Source organism: Pelodiscus sinensis, chromosome 27, assembly GCF_049634645.1.
Source record: "Pelodiscus sinensis isolate JC-2024 chromosome 27, ASM4963464v1, whole genome shotgun sequence".
NCBI classification, from domain to species: domain Eukaryota; kingdom Metazoa; phylum Chordata; order Testudines; family Trionychidae; genus Pelodiscus; species Pelodiscus sinensis.
In genome coordinates this window covers 7,119,458-7,145,066 of record NC_134737.1, presented here as the reverse complement: position 1 = coordinate 7,145,066, position 25,609 = coordinate 7,119,458, and the positions used below count along the sequence as shown (strand labels likewise).

At 46.3% G+C, this 25,609-nt stretch overlaps 1 protein-coding gene across 7 annotated transcripts in view; it reads right to left on the bottom strand.

The window, feature by feature from the left end:
* The window catches only part of KLHDC8A (kelch domain containing 8A), a 38,985-nt gene extending 13,809 nt beyond the window's left edge, over positions 1 to 25,176 (bottom strand). The window contains exons 1-4 of one of the 7 annotated variants that reach the window (XM_014578598.3): positions 20,805 to 21,141; positions 18,122 to 18,263; positions 15,327 to 15,483; positions 13,685 to 14,009 (exon numbers count right to left, since the gene is read on the bottom strand). The gene's annotated coding sequence lies outside the window, so the exon portion shown is untranslated. Of the gene's footprint in view, positions 1 to 88; positions 1,313 to 8,367; positions 8,773 to 13,684; positions 14,217 to 15,326; positions 15,484 to 18,121; positions 18,264 to 20,804; positions 21,142 to 25,002 lie in introns of those variants that run through there. The other 6 variants (XM_075909939.1, XM_075909937.1, XM_006133053.4 and 3 more) reach the window with 6 other exon arrangements.
* Between the last annotated feature and the right edge of the window lie 433 nt (positions 25,177 to 25,609).

Here is a 25,609-nt window from a genome sequence, read left to right as displayed (position 1 = left end):
CTCTCTCTGAAAGTCAAACACACTGGAGGTTTATTACTCTTTCTGGGGAACCCTTCCCCCACCTGACATTGTAATGATCTGTACTTACCCTTAATAGCACTTTCCAGGTGTGGCTCTCCAAGTGCCTTCACAAAGGAATGCTATCCCTATTTGAAAGAGGGATGCAGAGAGAAGCAACATGCCCAAGGTCACATGGTGAGTCAGTGTCAGAGCTGGGGAAAGAATCCCGGAATCCAGACTCCCAGAGCGCAGGGCAGACTTGGTGCCCTCTTCCTCTGGAGCTTCTGATATCTTGATGAACGTGAACTTCAGCCTGAGCCTGCTCCTCTCCGCTGTTCTGTTGTAGAGACGCTAACGCCCATCACCTCTCCTCAGCCTTCTGGTTAAGACTCAACATGGTGTCCATTTAACCCTCTGAGACCAAGGCTCCTCTAGTGGGGAACACTCTCTCTTGTTTGGGGTGGGCGAGGGGATAGACTCAATGGCCTAATACCACTTTTCCACCTATGATCCTATTTCAAAGGTAATATAAAGGCCCCACAAGCCCTAAACCCAAGCAAAGCCAACAACTGGGGGTGGTCCCAGCTTTTTAGGGGCGAGCTGGCTTTTAGGGGCAAAGGCAAGAACAGGGGGAGAGGAAACAACTTGCTTCCAGACACCCCTGTGCGCCCCATTCTTGCACTTGAGCTCACATCACTACTTGCAGATCATTGGTCGGACTAGGAGAGGGTCCAGTGGAGGGCAACCAAAATGATTTGGGGGCTGGAGTGTATGACCTATGAAGAGAGGCTGAGGGATCTGGGTTTGTTTAGTCTGCAGAAGAGAAGAGTGAGGGGGGATTTGATAGCAGCCTTCAACTTCCTGAAGGGAGGTTCCAAAGAGGATGGAGAGAGGCTGTTCTCAGTAGTGAGGGATGGCAGAACAAGGAGCAATGATCTCAAGTTGTGGTGGGAGAGGTCCAGGTTGGATATTAGGAAAAACTATTTCCCTAGGAGGGTGGGGAAGCACTGGGCTGGGTTCCCTAGGGATGGGGTGGAGTCTCCATCCCTAGAGGTTTTTAAGTCTCGGCTTGACAAAGCCCTGGCTGGGTCGATTTAGTTAGGATTGGTCCTGCCTTGGGCAGAGGGCTGGACTTGACCTTCTGAGGTCTCTTCCAGTTCTATGATTCTAGGAGCCATCACTGAACTCCAGAGGAGATATGCTCCTGCTACCCCACAACGCCTCTCATCCCACACCTGGCATTGCTCTCTAAAGGTACGTCTACACTGCGAGTTTTCTTGGCAAAAAATACACTAATGAGGGACTCATTTGCATGACTCACAATCTAATTTGCATATTTTCTGCCTATCCATTTTTGCTCTAGGGCTTTTTGCGCAAAAACAAGCCGTGTGGACATTTTCTTTTTGCGCAAACTCCCCTATTTCCACAACATCAGTACACCTCCTTTTGGGGGGCATAAGGATCTTGCAGAAAAAGGGGGTTTTGTGCATAAAGCAAATGTCCACACTGCTTGTTTTTGTGCAAAAAGCCCTAGCGCAAAAAAGGGATCGTCAGAAAATATGCAAATGAGATCACAACTCATGCAAATGAGTCCCTCATTAGCATATTTTTTGCTGAGAAAACTCATACTGTAGACGTACTTTAAGGGTACGTCTACACAGCTGGGCTAAAGTCGGAGAAAGCTATGCAACTTCAGCGACGTCAACTGCGTAGCTGAAGTCGAAATAGCTTTTGGCGCTGTCTACACAGCAGAAAGTCGAAGGGAGAACACTCTGCCTCTGACTTCCCTTACTCCTCGTGAAATGAGGGTTACCAGGAATCGGAGTAAGAAGTCCTCCAGCTTGACATTATTTCAAAATAAAGGCTTGTAGTGTAGACGTGCACTATGTTACTTCGGAATTATATCAGTTACTCCGAAATAACGCTGCTGTGTAGACGTACCTTAAGGAGCCAGACCTCCTACATTAGACTCCCAGACAGTCCCTGGTGGTTTCCGGGGCGACGAGGCCGTCCCCCCACACAGAAAGGGCAGAAAGCACATACTCCTCCAGTCCCGGCTGCATTGCTTCAGAACCTTTTGACAGCCAGAGCAGATTGAGAGAGCCTGTAACCTAGCAACAGCCACCTACAACTCCCTTTAATCACCCATCATTTCAGATCCACGTTGGTATCTTGATGGGTTCACTGAACCGCGCTGTGGCGCATGAGCAAACTCGGCCCTGAAGGAAAGACAGACCAATGGTTTTAGTGCTGAAAGGACCAGGCTGAGGGGTTTGATCAGAGGGGTCCCCTTGGAATTGCCCCCAGTGTGCTGGTCAAGCCAGTAACACCTGCCTTCTTGCCCTGTGGAACACTCCTCCACCAGGCCCCTTTAGGCCAGAAGCTCTGGTCTCCCCAGTCCAGGCACAGAGTTGGGGTTACCACCTCCCCCAATGCCAGTAGAGCAACACAGACGCTGAACGGGTTCAGCTCTGGGAGGGCTCAGCTATAAAGCCACTGACAGAACCCAACCTCCCAAAAAGGATCAAACCCTACATCAATCTGTCTTACTCTGGATAAAAGATTTACAGAGAGAAAGCTCACGAGGTCAGCTCCCTTTCACAATGAAAGAGAGAGGCACAGTGCACGCTCTTCCCAGGTAACAATTATTTACATTGGGCTTGATAATAAACAAGAGTGTTTTTATGAAGTATAAAAAGTCGGTGTTAAATGATTGCAAGTGAAAGCAGACAGATCAAAGTAAAAACAAAAGGAAAAAATATGTAGCACTTTAGAGACTAACAAGGTAGTTTATTACATAATGAGCTTTCGTGGGCCAGACCCACTTCTTGGGTCTGGTCCAGGAAAGCTCATCACCTAATAAACTACCTTGTTAATCTCTGAAGTGCTACATATTTTTTTCTTTTTGTTTTACCAATATCAGACCAACACGGCTACCTCTCTATTACAGATCAAAGTCAGTTACTAAGCCAAAATAAACAAAAGAAACCAGCTAATCATAATAGACAAAGAAACTTCTTACATGCAAAGTCTGCCCTTACAATGTGTTCCAATCATCTCTTTCACAAGCTAAGCAGCCTGCTAGCTTGGGCCAAATCCTTCCCCCTGTTCAGTCTTGGATGTTTCCAGCAGGCATCTTGGATGGTAAGTGAGGGGAATCCCTTGGCATCTGGCCACTTCCCTACTGTTTGGCTTCCCACCTTTATATCTCCTTTCTCTGAGGAAGGGATTCTTTGTGTGCAGTTCACATTTTTCTGACCTTGTGTGGAAAAGTACCACATCCAAAATGGGTCCCAGCACCTAGTGACCTTGTCTTCTAGGACCAACCACAGTTTGGGCTTACAAGAAAAACAAAACCATTCACAGCTCGGTGCCAGGAAAGGCAGGAAGCTGCTGCACCACTGATTGGGAGCAAGTCAAATTATGTTGGGTCGCAGCATCAATAATTTTCATCCCCTGGGTCTTGAAAAATAGTCTGAAAACTGCTGATTTAGAGAGAGTCAAATAAACCAAATCCTCAGCAGGTGTAAGTCAGCACCGCTGCCTTGTCTCTGGAATACTTGGTGAACAGCTCAATATTTCTTACCTATATCATTTCACTCAGAATTGGATCAGCGGTGTGGTGTTTATTCCTTCCCCACCCTGCAGCGCTATAGCACATCACAGCAGAAAAGGATTCTCAAAACTTCAACGCATCACAACCCCCTTCTGAGTCCCACCACCCCGGCCAGGGGGCCAAAGCTGAAACTTGAGCCACACTGGCCTCGCCTGAAGCCATTGGCCTCGGGTGGTGGGGCTTGGTTTTTGGCTTTGGGTCCCAGCAAATCTGAGTCCCCATCAAATGGCATTGAGATAAAACTGTAGGTCAGGTCCCCAAAGTGTGAGAAGCACTGCAATAAAACCAGCATGGCCCAGCAAACAGAACTCAGGTCTCCGGGTCCAGTGCCCTGTTCCCAGCTCTGTCCCTTGTGTGACCTGTGATTCGTCACGTCCCCACTCTGTGCCTCAGTTTCCCCAACTATAAAGCGCTTTGAAATCTACTGACTTGCCATGCCATGCAAGAACTAAGCATTATTACTATCCAAACAACGGACAAAAGCAGAACTTCAACTCTGGTAACAGGGAATAGTGTTAATTAACCAGCCAATTCATCTATCCAGCAGCTTCAATAGCCACTTAGATAAGGTATCCGTGGCAAATCCTCTTCCCGTTACCATACTATGAGGCCTTAGCTATGCTGCTCTTTAAGCTGATTTTGGGAACTGTTCAAACAGGATTCTAATTAAACAGGATTCTACTCTTCTGGAGCAAACCGTGAGCTTCACGCTTGACAGCAGAGACTGCCAATTGCATCACAGCATAGGAAAACCATGGGCCAGATGATGGCCCAATTGAAGTGGATAAGAGTCTTTCCATTGACTTCACTGGGCTTTGGATCAGGCCCTTAATGATGACAGACTAAACAGAGACCTGTCAAATTTATTCCAATTGTGACCCAAGTCAAATGGAGCCTGGGCATGGGCATCCAAAAGGTGAACATATAATGCATTCATCTTCAATCTCATATGAATTCAGATGCCTTGGCACTAAAACTAATCTTCTAGCCCTGTCGTTCACCTCTAAACAACACACAATCCAAAAAAGTCAAGGTCAGTCTGAAGCACCATGTCAGAGTCTGTCTCTCCTCTCTCAAGGGGCACAAGAGTTTTTACTTGGAAGTAATAACTGTTGGGCCGCGGGACTGTACGGCTGCCAGTAATGTGCTGAGAAAATAGCCCTTACGTACGTCAGCCATTTTCTTCTTCATCTCCTCCCAGGCAAAGGGAATTATCACTTAATTATACGAAGCAAATTGGAAGTGTTAACATTTTCTTCTTAAATGGCAACATTAAAACAAAAATGAATAGTAATTGCTTTTCTATCAAAGGAGATGGGAGATGAGAGATTCCCTCCAGCACGCTGAGCCAGCTGCCCGAATTGTTCACACTCAGGATACAAGCCCCAGGGCCCACCGAGTGTGTTTGTGGTTCATGGCAGGTGACGAGGTATTGAAAGCAAGATGACAGGGAGGACATGAAATTTACAGCCTCAAGAGAAAAAAAATTCATGGGGCCTGAATAGAGGAAGGTGAAACTAATGGGAGCAAAGGATGCACAACTGAAGTCTTTAACCCAGCAGTCCTCAGCTAGGAGTATGCGCATCCCTGGGGGAACATACAGACCTTCCCAGATGTACATCAACAAATCTAGATACTTGTCTATTTTGACAGCAGGCTATGTAAAAAGCAGTAACTAACTAAAATTTCATGCAGACAATAACTAGTTTATACTCTTCTAAATACTATACCCAGAAATACCAGTACAGTACATGGGCGGTGGGTGAAGGCAGGGCTGGGGAAGGCAACCCCCCAATTCCACCCCCAGCCCTGCCCCTGCATTACAGGTTGGTGGAATGCACGGCCCAGCCTCCCCAGCCCTGGAGCATGGGGAGGGCGGGTGTTGGGGACAGCAACGCTCTGCCGCCAGTACGCCTATAGTAGGCACTCTGAGGGTGGGGGCCAGGCTGGCAGTTTGGGAAGGCCGTGCCTTCCCCCACCTGTCATGCCTACCACCCATGGTACAATATCTATATTCCAGTTGATTTATTTGTACACTTATATGGCCACAATGAGAAAGGATGCAAAAGTGTGCTGTGCCCTGTGGTATTTTGATGTCTGATTTTGTAAGCAAGTGAGATGAAACTGTGTGGGGGAGGGGAGCATGCAAGACAAACCAGACTCCTGACAAAACTGTCATTCCTTGCACGCTGGCTTCTCTCACACTCTGAACAGCTCATTGTTTGGTATCTCAGGGGAGCGCAGAACATGCACAATTAATGTCAGTTTTTAAATATTCAGCTGGTGTAAACTGGCTTGGCTGTCTCCACTGAAGTCAATAGAGCTACACTGAGTCTCACACCCGGCTAAGGATCCAGACTCACAGTTTTTAAAGCAACGTTTACTCTTTGCAGCAATTTGCTCTTTATAACACAGCCATTTGCCATGTATTAAACAGTCGTGTGTGTGTGTTAAGTATTATAGTTCAGGGACTGTGCATCGGGAGGGGCATGAACTCTGAACACACCTAGCTTAGCTAGAATGCAGGTGGGTCCTTTTCTCTACCTGTTTCTCAGAGAATCATCTCCCACGTATTTCCAAGGGCTTCATGCTCGAATGGTAAAATTCACCCCCACGTAGGTGAATTTTGTGTATTATTTTGTGAATCTTGTGGGTCAGAACAAGGTGCCTAGGAGCCACCGAAGTCTTGATTCTCCATTCTGGTGAAAACAGCTTTTTGTTTGGATTTAAACATCCTCCTAAACTAAGCGTCAGCAAACCTATGCATTGTGCTAGTTAGTGCCTGAAAGCCACAAGTGAAACCTACAACTAGAAAGGAAAGGGAGTCACTTTTCACCCTCCAAGCTGAGTGAAATGCTAAAGAGCCTTAGATGTTGAAAATTAAATGTAATACGCATATTTTTCGTTTTATTCCAAAGGTTAAGGTATCAGGCTCCAGATTTCATCACTGCATGCTCCAAGCTGGTGGAGTGATACCGATTCGCATGGCATTACAAGGCTTGATGTACCACTGCATTTCTTAAAAATATAGGGTTTCATTCTGATCTCATATTGTTTTCAGAATGGAAAGAGGTAACCAGTGGTGTCCTGCAGGGATCTATCCTGGGATCAATCGTATTCAACACAGTCATAAATGATCTGGACAAAGAGGTAAAGAGTGAGGTGGCAAAATTTGCAGATGATACTAAACTGCTCAAGATAGTTAAGTCCAAAGCAGACTGTGAAAAGCTTCAAAAGGATCTCACAAAATTAGGTGACTGGGCAACAAAATGGCAGATGAATTTAATGTTGATTAAATTCATAATGCACATTGGAATACATAATCTTAACTACACACACAAAATGATGGGGACTAAATTAGCTGTTACCATTCAAGATAGAGATTTTGGAGCCATTGTGGATAGTTCTCTGAAAACATCCACTCAGTGTTCAGCAGCAGACAAAAAAGCAAACAGAATGTTGGGAATCATTAAAAAAGGGATAGAGAATAAAGCAGAAAATATCTTTTTGCCTATGTTTAAGTCTATGGTATGTCCACATCTTGAATACTGCATACAGATGTGGTCGCCTCATCTCAAAAAAGGTATTTTGGCATAAGTTCAGAAAAGGGCAACAAAAATGATTAGGGGTTTGGAATGGCTGCCATACAAGGAGAAATTAATAAAACTGGGACTTTTCAGCTTAGAAAAGTGGAGACTGGGAGAGGGGGGTTTGATAGAGGTCTATAAAATCATGATCAGTGTGGAGAAACTAAATAAGAAAAAGTTATATACTTGGTCCCACAATACAACTAGGGCTCACCAAATGATTTTAATAGGTATTAGGTTTAAAAGAAACAAAAAAGTATTTCTTCACACAACGCACAGTCAACTTGTGGAACTCCTTACCAAAGGTTGTGGTGAAGACCTGGACTTGAACAGGGTTCAAAAAAAGAACTTGATAAATTCATGGGGCATCGGTCCACCAATGGATATTAGCCAGATGGGTAGGAATGGTGTCCTTAGTCTATCAGAAGCTGAGAATGACAGGGGTCACTTGATGATTCCCTGTTCTACTCATTCCCCCTAAGGCACCTGGCATTGGCCATTGTTGGAAGACTGGATATTGGGCTGGATGCACCTTTGGTATGGCCGTTATGTTACACAGGCAACTTTGAATTCTGCTGGTTTTGGTGGAAGCATTCCTGATTTGCACTGGTGTAACTGAGGGTATGTCTAGACTACAGGCTTTTGTCAACAGAGGCTTTGTCAACAGATGCTGTTGACAAAGCCTCTGTTGACAAAGAGCATCTAGACTACCGCCAGTTCTGTCAACAAAGCAAGCCGCTTTTTCGACAAAGAGTCTGGACGCTCTCTTTTGAAAAAGCACAGTGTGCATGCACTAGTGTCTTTTGTCGACAGAACTCTGTCGACAAAAGGCATTATTCTTTGTAGAATGAGGTTTACCGCCGTCGACAAAGCTGCTGTGTTCTGTCAACTTACTGTGGTAGTGTAGACACAGGTATAGTTTTGTCGACAAAAGTCCACTTTTGTCAACAAAAGCCTGTAGTCTAGACACACCAGAGGCAAGCTAAGCCCATGCTGTCTGACAGAGTCCCTTCAAGGACTATGCTCCCCAGACTGACTCATCTGCCACATTCCAATGCCTTGCCACTACTTCCAAGGAATGGGCTAGATAGATGCAGATTAGCCACCAGCCTGACAGACACTGGCAAACTCATCTTCCCTCTGAGGGAAAGCTCTTGTACTCACCTAAATGTCACATCAGATAAGTGCACTGCAGCTCAGCTGTGTGTTATCTGAACTGTCAAGGGGGGTTCAATGTTTTGCTGGGAATAATACAACCTCCAACCAATGCCAATAGCTGAAGCCATAATTATTCTCGATACGCCGGGGACTGTCACAGCAGCAGAGGCAGGAAGACGGGCAGCAATAGGTGGGGAGTGTTACGCAAACACCGACAGAAGATCTCTCCTGTTTCCCAAGCACAGCATCTAGGTTTGGGAGCGAGCGGCTTCATTTCAATTATACAGCCTGCCGGCACTCTTAGGAGATCACGCAGAGCACAGCACAGAGATACAGACGCGGTCTCAAGAGATGTGCTTCTCGGCAGACAACGGAGCTGCTCTTTGGTCTTTGAACGTCACCAGCTAGGGCCTGTGGGAAGATGTCAGGGGGAGGTTGAGCGGATGTGGGGAGCATGTTTGTGGGATCGCAATCCAGCATTCACGGGGCACGCACTGGTAGGAAAGAGGCCTCGGCATTAGGGTTGCCAGATGGTTTAACAAAAAATACCGAACGTCCAACCCCCCAAAAAACACGCCTGGAAAAAATTCTGTTGAGAAAAAAAAAGGGAGACCAAAGTTGTTAAGCAAAAAAAAAAAAAAAAAAATCTGCGCCTTTAAATCTTTAAATGGCCTTTCACTCCTCACTCCCCCACCAGATGCAGCAGGGGAAAATTGTCCCTACTAGGCTGCAGTCCAAGGGAAAAAGGAAATACCGGACAATTCACATTGGGTTTACCAGACCAGGAACCCAAATAATGGACAGTCTGGGCAAAAACCGGACACTTGGCAACCCTACTCGGCATGGACCAGATGATTACGTGCCCTGTTATCACCACAGGCCTGTGTTGAAGCTCACCCCTCCTTGGAGACATCTGTTCTCTACCCCTTTAGGGTGTGTCTAGACTACATGCCTCCTTCGACGGAGGCATGTAGATTAGCCAGATCGGAAGAGGGAAATGAAGCCGCGATTAAAATAATCGCGGCTTCATTTAAATTTAAATGGCTGCCCCGATCTGCCGATCAGCTGTTTGTCGGCAGATCGGGAGAGTCTGGACGCGATGCCCCGACAAAGAAGCCTTTCTTCATCGACACAGGTAAGCCTCGTGAAACCAGGTTTACCTGTGTCGATGAAGAAAGGCTTCTTTGTCGGGGCATCGCGTCCAGACTCTCCCGATCTGCCGACAAACAGCTGATCGGCAGATCGGGGCAGCCATTTAAATTTAAATGAAGCCGCGATTATTTTAATCGCGGCTTCATTTCCCTCTTCCGATCTGGCTAATCTACATGCCTCCGTCGAAGGAGGCATGTAGTCTAGACACACCCTTACTGTAACCATGTTATGTCGTGGGGAGTTTCACAGTATAGGAAGAAATCAGTGGAAATGCAGAGAGCTGGAGTAGCTGCAAGTGTCCATTTTATTGCATAGCACAGAACTAACTAGAATAAGCCCAGACTAGCTGGGCTGACCCCAGTGTCCTACTCAGTTACTATAACAACAAGATCTATATCTACAACCCAATATACAACATACCATGTCTTGGGGTCTGTCCACATTGTAACCCCTGCAGTTGCAGCTCCTGCAGACCTACCCAAGCTAGCTTCAATGCAGCTATCTTGGACACTGGAGCCAGTGAAACTGCAGCAGCACATGCTTCCATGGGCTTGTACTAACCTAACCAGAACCCTGGCCTAATTCCTCCTGGGGCGAGCCTGCACTGAGGTGTGCCTTGCTGTGGCTTCACTGCTCCAGTCCCTGAGCTAGCGCCATTAAAGCTAGTTCAAACGTGTCTACATACGTGCCATTCACACTACTGATTGCAGTGTAGACATAACTCAAGTCATCTGGTGAAGACTCAGGTTTATTTTCAGTCTAGGGCCAAATTCAGTTCTAAAGTTGCATCAGGGATGAGTTGGCTCCTGCAACCTTAGACTCCCACGTACCCAAGCTCTACTTGGTTATTTCAACAGAAACTCAATGTTTTCCAGCGCAATTCACCTGCTAGGGGGATGGGAGGCTAACGGACTCACCTTGGGGAAAGGTTCAGAAAAGAACTGAACTATAGGCCAGCCTTACAGTGCCAACATACCTGGTTATCTATGCCTTTCACAGGGAAGCACAAAATAGCTTTATAAAAATATGAACTGAGTTATGACTGTTTCCTTCAAACCATTTTTGTCCTGTTGCTACATGCACAAAAAGTTGGCAGGATGCAATGTATTTCAAGTAAACACCCGCTGTGCCCTGAAATGTTCCAGACAAGCGAACGTCCTGTAAACCTTGCAATGAATCACGATCAGCAAAATCAGCTGCTTTGGCTCATCTAAAAATATATATACAATTTAATTCACATTTTTGTGTGTGTGGTAGTTGCAAGGTCTGGATGAATTTCCGCAAAGGTGAACCTAGTACAAATGGCTCAATTCGTGGACCGATAGGCATCCAAATCAGGCCTCATCAGTTATGTCCTCCCTGCAAACAGGAGTGTGTTTTTACATCAAGGTAGCTATCCTGATGTAAAATCCTAGTGGAAAGAAGGTATTGCAGGTTTTATCTTCATATAGTGGTTCAAGGTCCACCCTCCACCAGTGCTCCCTATAAGCTGTGCATTCGGGTAGCCACTCGGAACACATTCAAATAGCGCTCAGCACCCACAGCCAGGAGCATGTGTTTCCTGTTGGTGGTGTACATCTGCACATGCCTCTGTGTGCATAAAATGTATTTCGCACATGGTTGGGGGGGGGGGGGGGGGAAAGAGGGAACATTGCTCTCTACCTGTCACAAGGGGTTGACCTTAGCTAACTATATGGAGAAGAAAACTATCCCTGCCTTTTCTCCATTAGAATTTTACACGGAGATGCCAAGCTTGATTAGGGTTGCCAGGTGTCCAGTTTTGAACTGAACAGTCCAGTATTTGAACTTTTTGTTTGGGAAACAAATTGAGAAAATATAATGAGAAAATAGAAATGTCCGGTATTTTCTAAATAAGATGTAATGTAGATTGTGATGTAATGTCAAGTGTGTCGAGTATTTTTTTGTTGAAACCATCTGGCAACCCTAAGCTTGATGTAAAATGCCCCTTTTTTGCAGTGAAGACATAGCCAAGCACGGAACATATCAGGAAGAGGGGGGCCAGATTTTTCAGAAAAGCAACAGGCCAGATTTCTCAGTGCTCAACGCACAGAACAGGGATAGATTTTCCAAAGAGATGAGCTTCCATTTAAGGTTTCCAAGCACTCGGCATCCAGCATGCACCCAGTTTGCAGATCTCCTCGGGAACACTGGTCACTTCTTGGGGTGCCCGAAGGGAAGCAGCATCTTGCGTGAAGCCTGGATCCCTTTTGTGAGTACTGAGCTCTTGGAAATCTGGCCTCCTGCTGAAGATGTCTGTGCTTTTGCAGGGGTGAGAACCTTTTTGGGTCAAGGGCCCCCAAAAAATCAGTTGGGGATGGGGGTTTGGGCAGGAGGGAGGTGCAGGGGCTGACCATGGGTTGGATCTGAACCTGGCTTGCTTGACTCTGGCCTGTGAGGCTCAGGGCTTCTCCCCTCACCCTGCAGTGGGAACCAGCACTGGTGCTCCAGCCCCATGGAGGGACAGCAAGGGGCTGGAGTGCCAATACCAGCTCTCCAATGCTGTTACGGGGGGAAGCCCCAAACCTCAGGGGCTTGGCCACTCCCGCTTTCGAGTAAGGTCTGGAAAAACAAAGCAGCTCCCTGCTGTTGCTACCCTCACAGGAAAGCTGTGCAGCTCACTCAGCAATCTCTGTAGAGAGCTCTCCGAGCTGCATATGGAAGGCCTCGCTGTGAGCTCAGGGTATTAATTTATGATTATCCTGCCCCACGCAGTATTGAGTTACCAGCCTGTGCTTTCAAATGACCCTTTAGGCCCTATTTTAGCTGCCAGTGCTTTAAATCATTCTGAAAAGGGGGACCCTGCTGCCAACATAATTTCTGCCTCACACAAGGTCTGACAGCTGAGCTCTATAAATTAAATATATATTTTCTGGTTAAATCTGATATTTGCAGGCCTCCTATCAAGTTAAACCGAGTCTCCCGACAGCTCCCAGGAAGCCTGGCCAAACCTCGACAAGCCCTATTTCTAGAAAACATCGAACAGTGGAAAAGATGCTTTGCGGGTGGGGAGAGAGGGGAAAGATTGCATTTGTCAACGGGAATGAACTGAAATGTTGTGAGGAGAGAAGAGTCCTTTGCTACAATGGGCAGCAGCTCATTTCTCAGCCCCCCCCCCCAAACTGGACTATGAATGATTTAACTTCCTGCCTGGTTTTAACCCCGTTTCTAGCCCCTTGAGATTATTTTTGGTCTTATGCTAAATGTAATTTTCTGACCTTGCTAAACAGGAGGACAAAAAGGCATTTGGAAGGAAATATTCCACAGCTAACATTACGGCAAGGGTAAATCTGTAGGAGCCCCGATTCAGATCAGAGGCAGGAGGAAAAGAAATTAGTCTGATTTTTAAAGGGCGTGGACCCTTAGCCCTGTTTGACTGGGGAGCCTGTTTGACTGGGGAGGCTATAGCAAGATTTAACAGACTGCTTGCTGGGATTTGCCACTGCTACAATTCCTAAAAAAGAAAAACAATCTACTTCGCATAGCAAACACTGACTCTTTCTCGATCTTCCAGGCTGTGTTCCTTGTTCCCGCCCCAACACAAACTACTGTCGGGCTCTGCAAGGAAAAGCCAGTTTATTTTTCACTGGATCCACGATGCAACTTTCATTTTAACACCTTTCAGCCTCAATCATGTTTGCAAAGCACCCCTCACTGTGGTATTTAGGCCACCTCTATGTATAGAATGTAATGTGTGTGGGCCAAATCCTCAGGTGAGGTAGATCTACAGAGCTCTATCCATTTCACCCCTTTATATCAATGGAGGACTGGCCTGGATCACAAAAGGCTGGCGCAGTCTGGCTTTGGATTGTGGCAAGGTGAGCCTCAGCCCCACACATCCTCAGGAGATGCCAACTAAAAGCACCCGCAGAGAATTTATATGCAATGCATGCTCAGCTTTGAAGCAATTAAAAAACAACCACTGGGAGAATATTACCACCCTGGCCTGACCCACATATTTCTTCCTGAGAACACGGATGCTCTTAAAGATTCATCTCAGGATGCATGTGCTCCATGCTCATGGGGGAAAGAAGCTATTCCTTTGCAAGATGTGCATGCCCATACACACACGCTAATAACCCAGTGACCTCCACTCAGCGTGGAATTGTCTCTCGGCTGCCAAAGAAATACTTACAAAGTGTCTGGTACTTACAGTTTTTGAGAGGCAGCGGGGGGTTGTGAAGAAGACTTGCTCTTGACTCAGAATGCTTTTCAACTTTAATGTCCGGATACCTAGCTGCCGCGAGAGTAGCTCTCAATCTTTCTCCCCCTTCCTCGTCCCTCTGTCTCATTTCTCACAACAGCCATTCTTTCCCCCGCTCTCTGTGCATTGGTCTCTCTCCTTTTCCCTGGAGGTTGCAGCCCTTGCTAAGCGGAAAGTAAACCAAGACAGACGCAGACTGGGTTTCCGAGAGGGGGGAGAGGGAGAAATAAAATCAACTGGCTGCATAAATCCAGCTGACCTAATCTTCACTTCCCTACAAGAGATGAAAGACAGTTAAGAGTCAGAGAAATCCCCCATCTGGTGTGGTGACCTGTTTTTCTCAGTGCTTGGAGTCAGAGAGAAAGATGTGTGTGTGTTTGTGTGTGTATGTACACACACATACTGGATTATGAGAAACTTGCGAAGCCTTTTATGGCTTCCCATGCTAGCACAGGATGTTCTGTAAGAGAGTGTCTCTCTCTCTCTCTCCCTTCCTCCTTTCCCCCACCCCCCGGCAGGGAAAAAAATTAGGGAAAGGGAGGCAGAAGGACTAAAACGGGAGAGACGGAGATGAAAAGTAGGAGATGCTTCTAATAAGACACAGAGGGCCACATGTAGCCCTGGAGAGACAAAAGTGTAACTCCTCTGACTTCTGGAGAGTTTTGCCTGCTGGAGCCAGGACTGAATTTAGCTCAGGGTCTCAGACAGCATCCCCTTGGGGTGCTGGAGAGAGATGCACCTGATATGTGCTTGTTTGGCTAGCAGCATTAGAACCCAAAGTATGATTTAATGGACTACCTGATTCTCTTAAAACCACTTTCACCAAAGGAGGACATACCACAAGAGAAGTAGATCATATCATGGAATGGGCCACTCTAATCCCCCAAAGAGCCTGGTTCAATACAGGAAAAAACCCAACCAGTGACTACAAACCCTTCCCAAACCCTCTCTCTTAGCCTGCAAATGGCAAACTAGCATCCCTAAGTTGGCTAGCATCAGGACCTAGCTCCCTGCAGCCCATACCCAAAGCAGCACCAAGCCCTGTCATAATGACCGATGTGAAACCTGCAGCCATCTCTCCATTGCTATGACAGTCAATACTCCCCCTCCTGCTTCCTAAAGTTATATTTGCAGAGTGGTCCAGAGCAACATTCCCTGTCATTTTTTATGTACATGTGTGGAATAAATTGTATGTGCACAGAGGCATGTGCAAATGTGTACCACCAGTAGAAACAAAAAACCTAGAAGTGGGCACTTTGCTTGTCAGCTGGGCAGCACTGGAATCTTACCTGGGGGGGGGGGGGGTGCCAAAGTGCACAGGGAACACTGAGCAGTTTTTGCTTGTTTTGTTTAAATTAACTTGGTTAAAAGCAGCATTTTTCTTCTACTTAGTAAAGTTTCAAAGTTCTAATAAGTCAACATTCAGTTGCAAGCTTTTGAAACAACCACCATAACACTTCATTCAGAGTTATTAACAACCTTCATTCCCGAGGTATTCGCAATCCTTAAGGCTTTACTGTATTTAAAAAAAAAATCCAGAGGAAATTAATTATCCTGAGAATACTATTGAAACAGCTCTTCTAAAACCTACCATTATATGCAAATCTAATAATCTCAGTTTGACGTTCACTCTGGAGCCAAATGATGGCAGACAGGCCCTTCAAAAACTTGTCGAGTTTGTCTTGTTCTGCTTGACTGCTGATCATTTTAGCAAAAATGCTGAGCTCCTTGGAGGTGATGAGAGAAGCCTGGGTTTGGAGACACAGCTTGAATTGAAGTCACTCTACTTTTTTCCTGCTATTGTTATTTATGTTGCTATAGAACCCAGAGGTCCTGACCAAAATTGGGGCCCCCTGCTCAGACTTGCACACACATACATAGTAAGAAATAGCCCTTGCCTTGAACAGATAACACTGTAACCAGACAAAGAGTTGGAGAAATGCAGTCGTATTATCCCCCTTTTACAGACGGGAAACAGAGGCACCAAGCAAGATAAGGGCCAGATGTTTAAAAGTAGATAGGTGCCTAAAGATGCAGATAGGCACCCAGCTGAATTTTCAAAAGGATCTAGGCACTTAACTTGCCTTTCCCCAAGGTGCCCATTTGCCTAAATATATTTAAAAATCTGGCCCGAGGTGACTTGTCAATGTCACACAAGGCGTGTGGGGCAGAGCTTGAAACAGAACATCAGAATTCTATTCCAGGATACTAACACAGGAGCATCCTTCCTCGCTACTGGATTACCATGTGTAATGTGGCCAACAGCCTTGCTAGGCCCCTGGACAAGATGCTCCCGGAAGGGGTGGTGCCTCAGGTGGAAGGGGAGGGGCTTCAGGTGGAAGAGGCGGGGCCAAGCCCTCCACATTGCTCATCCCTCCCCCAGCAGCGCTCACAGCCACCAGAGCACTCCAGAGGTGATATAAAGGGCTAGAACTCTAGTTGCTGCCGGAGTAGTGGCAGCGGCTAGAGTCCTTGGACCTTTTGAATTGTTGGGCCCCAGGGCAACTGCCACCTTTATTCCCACACAGCCCCCACAACTGACAGGCCTGAGCATGTGAAACAAAGCCCTAGAATCATCCAAAACTCGGTCCTCAGTCCACCCTTGCAAACAGCTAGCAAACCTTTTGGAAAGTCTGTCCTCAACTTTCAGTGTCGCCATGAACCAAGCAAGGTTAATTATTACCGATGTTTCCTGCCGTTCTACATAGGAGCTCTATTTTTAAAGCAAACCAGGCCATAAAAAAAAACAAAGAAATCAACAGCAAGTTGACTCCACATGGAAGCAAATTCCCATCCCCTACCAGCTATTTTCATCTATTAGCTTTCCAGTGGGAGGATTTAATTTGCATTTAAATAGAAACCTTAGGAACAAGGCCAATATAATGTTAAAATGCTAATTGCAAATGCATTTGCCTCTTTAAAAATTAAAAAGAATGTCAAAGTGCATTTTAATGGGGGGCTTATTAGAGGTTTAGTTTTATGAGACACTTAGTATTTATAAGTTATTATTATTTAACAGACTGTTTACAGCTCAATCCAGACAGCTAAAAACCTAGACAGCAATAATTTGCAAGATCTGAGCTGACTGCTATGGAAATAGAAACATCATGAAAGATCTTCTCAGGCCATGAAACACCTGGTTGTGTAGAATATAAGTTACATGCTCCAGGGGAGGAGCAGTGGAAAAGGAATCTGATATGCTCCCAAAATGAAACAGCCACTGTAGATAAGCAAAAAAGAGACAAATGAGCTTCAGCCGTAGAGCTTTGAGTGGATACAAAACTTGTATCTGTATCTGCAAAAATAAGTTGCGGATATCTGCATTCACATCTGTGGATGCATATACCCATGGATATAAAGTGGATCTCCATGGACCTGCAGGGTTCTAGATTTAAAAAAAAAGTTGTATCTTCATCCGCATCCATAGCCACAAAAATGAGCCGCGGCTATCCGCTTCCGCAGATGTGGATACCCACAGATATAAAGTAAATATCCGTGGTTTTGCAGGGCTCTATCCCTCCATCCATTGAGCACGTAAGTAGTCCTAACCAAATCAATGGGATTATTCACTTGCAAAGTCACACATCTGCTTTTGTGGGCCAGGATCTTGGTTGGAGGCTTGCTATGGTATTCAAAGAAGGATTAGGACCTTTAAGAAGCGATGGTAGAAAAAAAATCCACTGGAACTTTTCTCCACTAAAAAAAATGGTGTGGGAGTGGGGGAGATGAGGAATTTGATTAAATGGTAGATTTTCCACCAAAATTTCTATTTTTGCCAAAAAAGCAACATGCCCACTGCTTAGACCGGTAGCTTTCTGGGGTGGTGGCCACTGTTTCGTTCTGTCTGTACACCACTGAGCACCACAGAATCCTGGCCCAGAACTGGGAATCCAAGGCATGAATGCGATCCTGATAAAAGGCAATGGTATGCAGGAAGGGTGTGGCTGGTTTCTCCCAAGGAGCACTGCAGCCCATAATAGCAAAAGTGACCTGGCCAAACTTTTTACTGGGGGGGGGGGCAGTTTTTTCTCTAACCAGGATAACAACGATTACATATGCTTCAAAAGGTTGCACATTCAATGCAGTAGAAAGCAATGGTTGCACACACTCCATCAATTATTTCATCCTTCATATAAGATCCAAGTGTTGTAATCAGAGAACCTTCCTTAGATCTGAACATGCGAGGAGGGACCAGAATGGACAGGGTCCTGGATGGGTCAGAATTGGAATTTCACAACTGACCCTTGTGTTACGCTTATAAGAAGCACAAGGGATCTTTTTCAGGAGAAAAGACAATATGCCACATTTACTGAGAATACAGCAGAAAAACCACACAAGCATTCACACTCTCTCACACGCACATGTCATAGATGGCCAGATAATTACCAGTCTGTCCTAGTGGCCAGTTAGGGTCTGGTACATCTGGAGGACTCCACTTTCCAGTTTTGGCAGCGTCATTGGCACAGAGCTGAGGTCTGGCAGCTGTGATCTTGGAGCTGTGTTCTGGAGCTGGTTCCCAAAGAACTTCCTTTCAGATCCCAGTTTATATAGTGATAGAAATGTAGCCGTGTTAGTCTGGTGTTGCTGAAACAACTTGAGCCCTGCTTAGCTCTATCTTAACCAATTATTTTACTCAGATTTTACTAACCGGTGCTAACATCCTGTAACAGAACTCTCTCACCAATCATACCCCGCCACCTTAACTGATTGGTATCTAGCAAAATTAATGATACAACAGGCAGAAAGAATTAAAAACCAGACAGAGATGATACAAACAATTGGAAAGTAAGGACTGTAATCATAGAAGGAAGGTTTTACAATCCTAACTATTGACAAATAGTTTCTTCCCCCTGAAATGCTGTCAAACTTGAGATCTATTTCTTTATCTGTTGATAGTGGGTGCTATTAGGACAGGCTCTCCTTTTTAACAGCCTGATATATTACACCATTTTAATGCAGTTTAGGTGGAGTGTGAGCCTGTGATTTCCTGCATTTCAGCTAATGGATGCTGCTCTTTGAGACTGGCTGCAGATAAAGGCTTTCGGGCTTCCAATATGGCTACAGGCCTTCCACTATGGCTGCAGAAAAAAACCCTATCCTCACTCATCTACCTCTAATAGTATACTCTGAAACCTTGGAGTCAAACTCCCTGAGGGTATGTCTACACTAGCCCCCTAGTTCGAACTAGGGTGGCTAATGTAGGCATTCGAACTTGCAAATGAAGCCCGGGATTTAAATATCCCGGGCTTCATTTGTATGTTCCCGGGCGGGTGCCATTTTTAAATCCCCTTAGTTCGAACTGACTGCCCGTGGCTACACGCAGCAGTCCGAAGTTAATCTGAACTAAATCCTTAGTTCAGATTAACTGTTACACCTCATTCCATGAGGACTTAGTTTGGATTAACTTCTGACTGCTGCGGGTAGCCACAGGCAGTCAATTAGAACTAAGGGGATTTAAAAATAGCGCCTGCCCGGGAACATGCAAATGAAGCCCGGGATATTTAAATCCTGGGCTTCATTTGCAAGTTTGAATGCCTACATTAGCCACCCTAATTCGAAGTAGGGGGCTAGTGTAGACATACCCTGAGTGTTCCAATTCTGTGGCATACGCTCCAACCTCTAACAATAATAATGTCTCTTAAGTGTCTATACAGTGCTGAGCACTATGTATTACACACATTAAGACGCTTTAAGGCTCTGTGGCTTGTGGGTATGAAAAATGAAAACAGAGCAAGCTGGTCAAAAAAGATGTCAAGTGAAATCCCACTGAATATTTTTTGTAGAATTTTTGAGTCTTAAAAAAACCCTGGTGAAAATGTTTGACCCATTTTTCAGCAGCTCTTAAAACAATGAAAATTGTTGTGCTTCCTTGCAGACATTTGTTCACCTTAGAAAAAATATGAGTGGATGGTCAACTGCAAGTTCTGGATGGTCAACAGCAGGGGTTAAACCTCAGATCTATGGATAAGAAAAGCTCAGAAAAAATTCAACAGAAACATTTGCCTTTGGAAAATGCAACACCATCATTCCAAGGTGGAATCCTGTCAATTCCATCAAAATTTTGTTTCAGAAAAAAAAAAAAAAAAAAAGAGAGAGAGGAGGGGGAACATTCAAACTAAGCTGAAATGTCCCATTTTGACAACTGGGGAATGAAATGTTTTGCTTTTTCCTTTTGAAACATCTTCATTTGAAATGTCTAGATCCCACACGGAATAGAACATAAAATTAAAAGCCATCAAAGTTGAATGGTGAAGGGTTCAGGTTTCATTCCGATGCCACACAAAGCCAAGTTCTGAAATCTCAAAACCCTTCAGAACATGGAGGAGTTGTCCTCTGGCTAGCACACAAGCTGGTAAGCCCAACCTAAGAGACCCACCTCCCTTTATCAAGGCTCATTGACCTCCATGTGGCCCAGCCGTCACTAGAAGGGCTCAGAGCATCACAACAAGCTGGTGTAGGTTACATTGCTGAACAACATCAAAAAGGGCTGAGGCTGCTTGCTTCAGTGGAGTCTAATAGGAAGGACCGAAATTAGAACTCTGGAGACCTGGGATCTATTCCAGGTTATTATGTGCATGTACAGTGCCTAGCACAACCAGACCTGATCTTAGCTGGAGCCTTTAGGTAGTGCTCCCTCTATTTTTTTCCATCTATGTGTGGAATAAATTTTGTTCTGGGCCCTGCAGCAGGTGTGGATATGCACCACCAGGAGACATACTTGCTGCCAGGTGTGAGAACTATGGGTGCTCTGCTAACCAACTGGACACCTCCTGAATCCCTCCTGGGTGGCTGCCGAAGTGCTCAGCTTACAGGGAATGCTGCCTATGGATCCTACAGTATTATGAATATTAACAGGACACCAGAGATGTTGCTGGGCAGATCCTGGAAGTATTAGCAGAAATGCACATGGGGAAGCTTATACAGTCCTTGGCCTCAGTCTCATTCTAGCCAATAAAATTATTCATACGTGCTAAAGCTATTAGCCCATCAGCATCTAATTCAACCTGCTTTTTAAAAACATACCATGATGAGCTTTCATTTCTTAAAAGAACAATTCGGGTAGACTTACCTTTTCAGGGAGAATAAACTGCATCACGTTTGCATGTGCAAGACACAAAAGAAGTGAAAAAGCAAGACAGTGGAAGAAAGAGGATTTGTTCTAGATAGACAGAACAGGTAGATCAGATCGGCCGCAAAATCCAACGCGTTCATTGCATGAATGATGACTTCCCAGCTGTCTGAGTCAGACCTGACAAGCTGGAAAATAACTGTCTGTCTCTTCAGAACCAAGCCTGCGTAACTCGCTGCAGGGACTCCAGAATCTTCAGACACAGCAGGAGTTGGCTTAGCCTAGCAGTTGTTTTTTCAATGTTAAAAAAAACCCCACAGCAGTATGCATAGTTGCTAGACTTCTTTCCAGCTATACCATCTCTCTGTCTGCGGGGAGACTGCTCTGTAATGAAAGGGAGGGCCACAGAGACAGACAACTGCCATGGAAACATACCCACCAAACGGATCTGGAAGTCACACTGTAACTTTAAATGTGTGCGCGAGACAGGTTGGTCTAGCAACTTGTTACAGTGAAATATGGTCAGAGCAGAAGACAATCTCTAGTGTAACTACAGAACAAGCCGGACAAATTCCATCCATGCGTAAACTCCAGCCTGAGGTCTTCATTTGCATGGATAGTCTTAGCATTCTCCTGCCATGGAGGCAGATTCAGGGAGAACTCAAGCTACTTAAGGTAGCTTGCGGGTTGGGCACAGCCCAGTTAAACTCTGGCCTGCCCTGGCAAACAGGACCAAGTAGCAAAAACGTCCTGCCTCCCTGAAAACAAGGTGGGAGGACTTGCATTTAAAAACAAACACAAAACCTGTAAAGATTTTCTGCAGTCCAACATCTGTTTCCATGGGAACAGCAGCAATGGCGTTGTCGGGACTCTGGTAATTTACACAAATAGGACGCGCACACGCTACATATTTCAGGTTCCCTCCCATAGCCTTTAGGTTTCAGCCGGATCCTAAAATATGCAGATTATCAAAAAGGGGCCAATTTTTTTCCTTGTTCCTGCTCTTTAATAGGCATGTTCACTAACCTGGCAGAAACTACCCTGCCTCCTGGGGATTTTACTGTGGGCCATCAGCACAGATACTGGTTTTGCATATATGCTTTATGCAGCAAGCTGTTTTAGAGCAGCTAAAAAAAGGTTAATTTCCCAGCATTCCTTAGGTAATGCCCTATGTAGAGATCCATCCCTTGGGTCACTATGCTGAAGGCAGGGCTGTCTCTAGAGGGACATGGGGGCAGGGCTAACCTCCCTTCTCAGTGCCCCCTGTATGGGGCCCAGGACAACTCCCCTGCTGCAGGCCCTAGCCCTAGCCTACCTTTGCTCCACCCCTTCCCCCAAGGCCCACCTGGCTCCATACATGCTCTGCCCCTGTTCTGCCCCCTTACCCCCTCACTCAAGCAACACGGCCTGGGAGATTACAGGGCCCAGGAGCAGGGTAGCAACAGGGCTTCCCACATGCACTCACCAAGGCGGCGGGGAGCCGGAGCAGCCCAGCAGCTTCGCCCTGCCCCCCTGCGCCACCCTCCCAGTCCGCTGCTCCCCGCTTCTCCAGGCAGCAGGAAGCAGGATGCCCTAAGGATCAGGTGCTCTACTTCCTGCTGCCCTGGAGAAGCAGAGTGCAGCCAGCGGGGAGAGGGTGGCATGGTGGGGTGCAGCAGAGCAGGCTGCCAGGCCACTATGGATTCTAGTGCTGCAGTGTGGGAGGGACTCCTGCTGGCACCCCACACCAGGTCCCCATAATCCCTCCTATCCATGAGATCGCCACTGCAGGGCCCCCCAAAGCATGGGGGCTAGGGCAGCCACCCCAACTTGGCCTATGGACAGGAAGGCTCTGGCTGAGGGTTCTGCAGTGGCCTTTCTGCTATCAAGGGAGCCGTCCTTGAACATCTGGAGAAGGATGGTTGACCTGCAGGGGTGAGACCAGAAGGGGAGTAATGGGAGAGACCAAATCATAGAACTGGAAGGGGCCTCGAGAAGTCATCGAGTCCAGTCCCCTGCCCTCACAACAGGACCCAGAACCGTCTAGACCATCCCTGGTAGATGTCTATCCAGCCTGCTCTTAAATATCTCTAATGATGGAGATGCCACAACCTCTCTAGGCAATTTATTCCAGTGTTTAATCATCCTGACAGGTAGGAAGTTTTTCCTAATGTCCAACCTAAACCTCCCTTGTTGCAATTTAAGCCCATTGTTCTATCATTAGACATTAAGGAGAAGAGTCAAAGAATACTAGAACTGGAAGGGACCTCAAGAGATCAAGTCCAGTCCCCTGCCCTCATGGCAGGACTAATCACCGTCTATATCATCCCTGACAGATGTCTGTCTAACCTGCTCTTAAAGATCTTCAGTGATGGAGATTCCACAACCTCCCTGGGCAATTTATTTCAGTGTTTAACCACCACTTTTTCCTAATGTCCAACCTAAACCACCCTTGCTGCAGTTTAAGCCCATTGCTTCTTGTCCTGCCCTCAAAGGCCAATTTGTCTCCCTCTTTGTAACACCCTTTTAGATATCTGAAAATCGCTATCATGTCCCCTCTCAGTCTTCTCCTTTCCAAACTAAACAAGCCCAATTCCTTCAGCCTTGCCTCATAGCTCATGTTTTCTAGACTTTGAATCATTTTCATTACTCTTCTCTGGACTTTTCACACCTCCTGACCCAAATGGCTCTTTCTGCACAGCTTGGCTGCCCAATAGACAGGTGTTTTCTTCGGAGTAGGAAATATGAACCCTACTCAGCACTGGGATTTATTTGCAGGGTGGAAGATGTTTAACAGTTTGGCCAACGCTGTGGTTGATTCACCCAGGACAGACACTTGCTACTGCACACAGCCAGCAAAATCAGCCCATTAGCGGACACAGCCCAGGCCTGTATTTAGGAGTTCGAGCGGCTAAGCCCAGTCCTCAGTGACAATTTCTCCCATAGATCTGGCAGTCCGGCACCTCATTAATCTTCCCCCCTGCAGAGCCCTCAGCCAGTTCTGTCACAGCTAGTCTCCGGGATGTCTCAAGGGGAGAAGCAGAGAGAGGGGTCATTTCAGTAGAGGCAGCCACTAGGAAAAGATAATGGCTGGAAGAGGGACATGCATGAAAGCAACATTCAAAACTCTCCAGTTAGCAGCGTTGTGTCAGCAGCAGTAGAGAATGTTAGGCTGGCTTCTAATGCACTTACATAAATGGGATGAAAAATAAATCATCTGCCTATGGGTTTTGTGGGTTTTTTTAATCCATGTTTATTTATAGCTGGGAACATCTCGTTGTTCTTTTGGAGAAAGCTTACTTGGGAATGGAAATAGCCAGTCTCTGCTCAGGATTACCATTGTGGTACATGGAAGCACCTGGAAATAAACCGGTGATTTGGCATTGTCAGAAGCTCTTTACTCTCCGAGTTCAGTAATACTTTCCTGCCTGCTTGAAGTAGGGATGTTAATTCAATAGGGTAACCTCATGAATTCTTATCGGTTAGTCGACTATTCTTTAGTCCCCGGGAGGCAGGGCCAGCAGCCAGCGGGCTCCAGCCCCATTCCCAAAGAGACCCCAGTCACTCTGCACTGCTGCCTCTGTATCAGAGGCAGCAGTGCGGGGTGCCAAGCAGGGGCTGGCTCCCCTCATGGACTGGCTACCTGTTGCCCTATGCTGCTGCCTCTGATACAGCAGCCCCTGTCTGGGGTAGGGGGTTGTGCTCCTGGACCCAGCACAAGCTGGAGTTGAGCTGTGCTGCCTGCCCCCCAGCTCCTAATACACTTCAAATGCAGAGCCACAGCAGGGGTAGATCCCAGGCCTGGTGTGAGCCGGAACTGAGCGGGGCTGTCTGTCCACCTGGTTCCTAATACACTTGAAATGCAGAGGTAAGTCCAGGACCTGTTGCAAGCCAGAACTGAGCCTGCTAAAAAATTTACTGGGGAGGGGGGGGGGGGGGAAGAGGGGAAACGTGTGTAGTCTACAGCATTAACCTATAAGCTTATCAGTTAATCAACTATCCGATTACATCCCTGGTTCAAAGTCCATTCATTCTCTAGCTCTGCAGTGGGGTGGATGAAAAGTTAGGACACAAGCTGAATCCAAGCACTTTTGCAAGTACCCAAAACTTTGCAAAACCCCAATCTACTGGCTGGCTCCTGTGACGGGCAATGTTCACAACCAGGAGAGAAAACACAGTCCCACCCCAGCAAATGCACGAGGGTCCATCCATCTGATACCTTATTGTCTTCATCCGTTGCAATAAGTCCCTGCTGCTCCTTGTCTCTTGGATGTCTCTGAGGCATATGGAGACACATTATGGCAAAGTTGATTATAATTGACCTTACTGCGGCAGCGCCCCAGCCATTCCCTGTTTAGCAACCATTTTGCTGTCATTACTCTCCCAGGGCTATTTCTGCCTTGCATAGCTCCCCACTGACAGGTCTCGGACAGAGAAGGCTGCAGTGCGTAAGATTAGATGGGTGAGGGAGACAGTCTGAGACGGCAGACTGCCAGCAATCTGGGGGTGCTACGACGGAAAGGGAAAGTGGCCACGAGCACAGCAGAGGAGGGGTGAGTTGGTTAAGTAGGGAGAGTGGACTCTACCTCAGCACTTATGCCTCCAAGCCCATTGAGGGGAAGTCAGAGCTCAGAGGATGGAATCAATGGCACAGAGGCAAACAGAAAGAACCAAATCATTGAGACCAAAGCGAGTGTAATGAAATCCTTTCCTTTTAAGCTAGCCTGTCGCCTGGCACGTTTGACCTATTAGTGCTACAAGTGAGTGATTCTCAAGTCTTTTAGTGCTCAGTCTACTGGCTCATGGGTGGGGGTGAAAGTAACTTA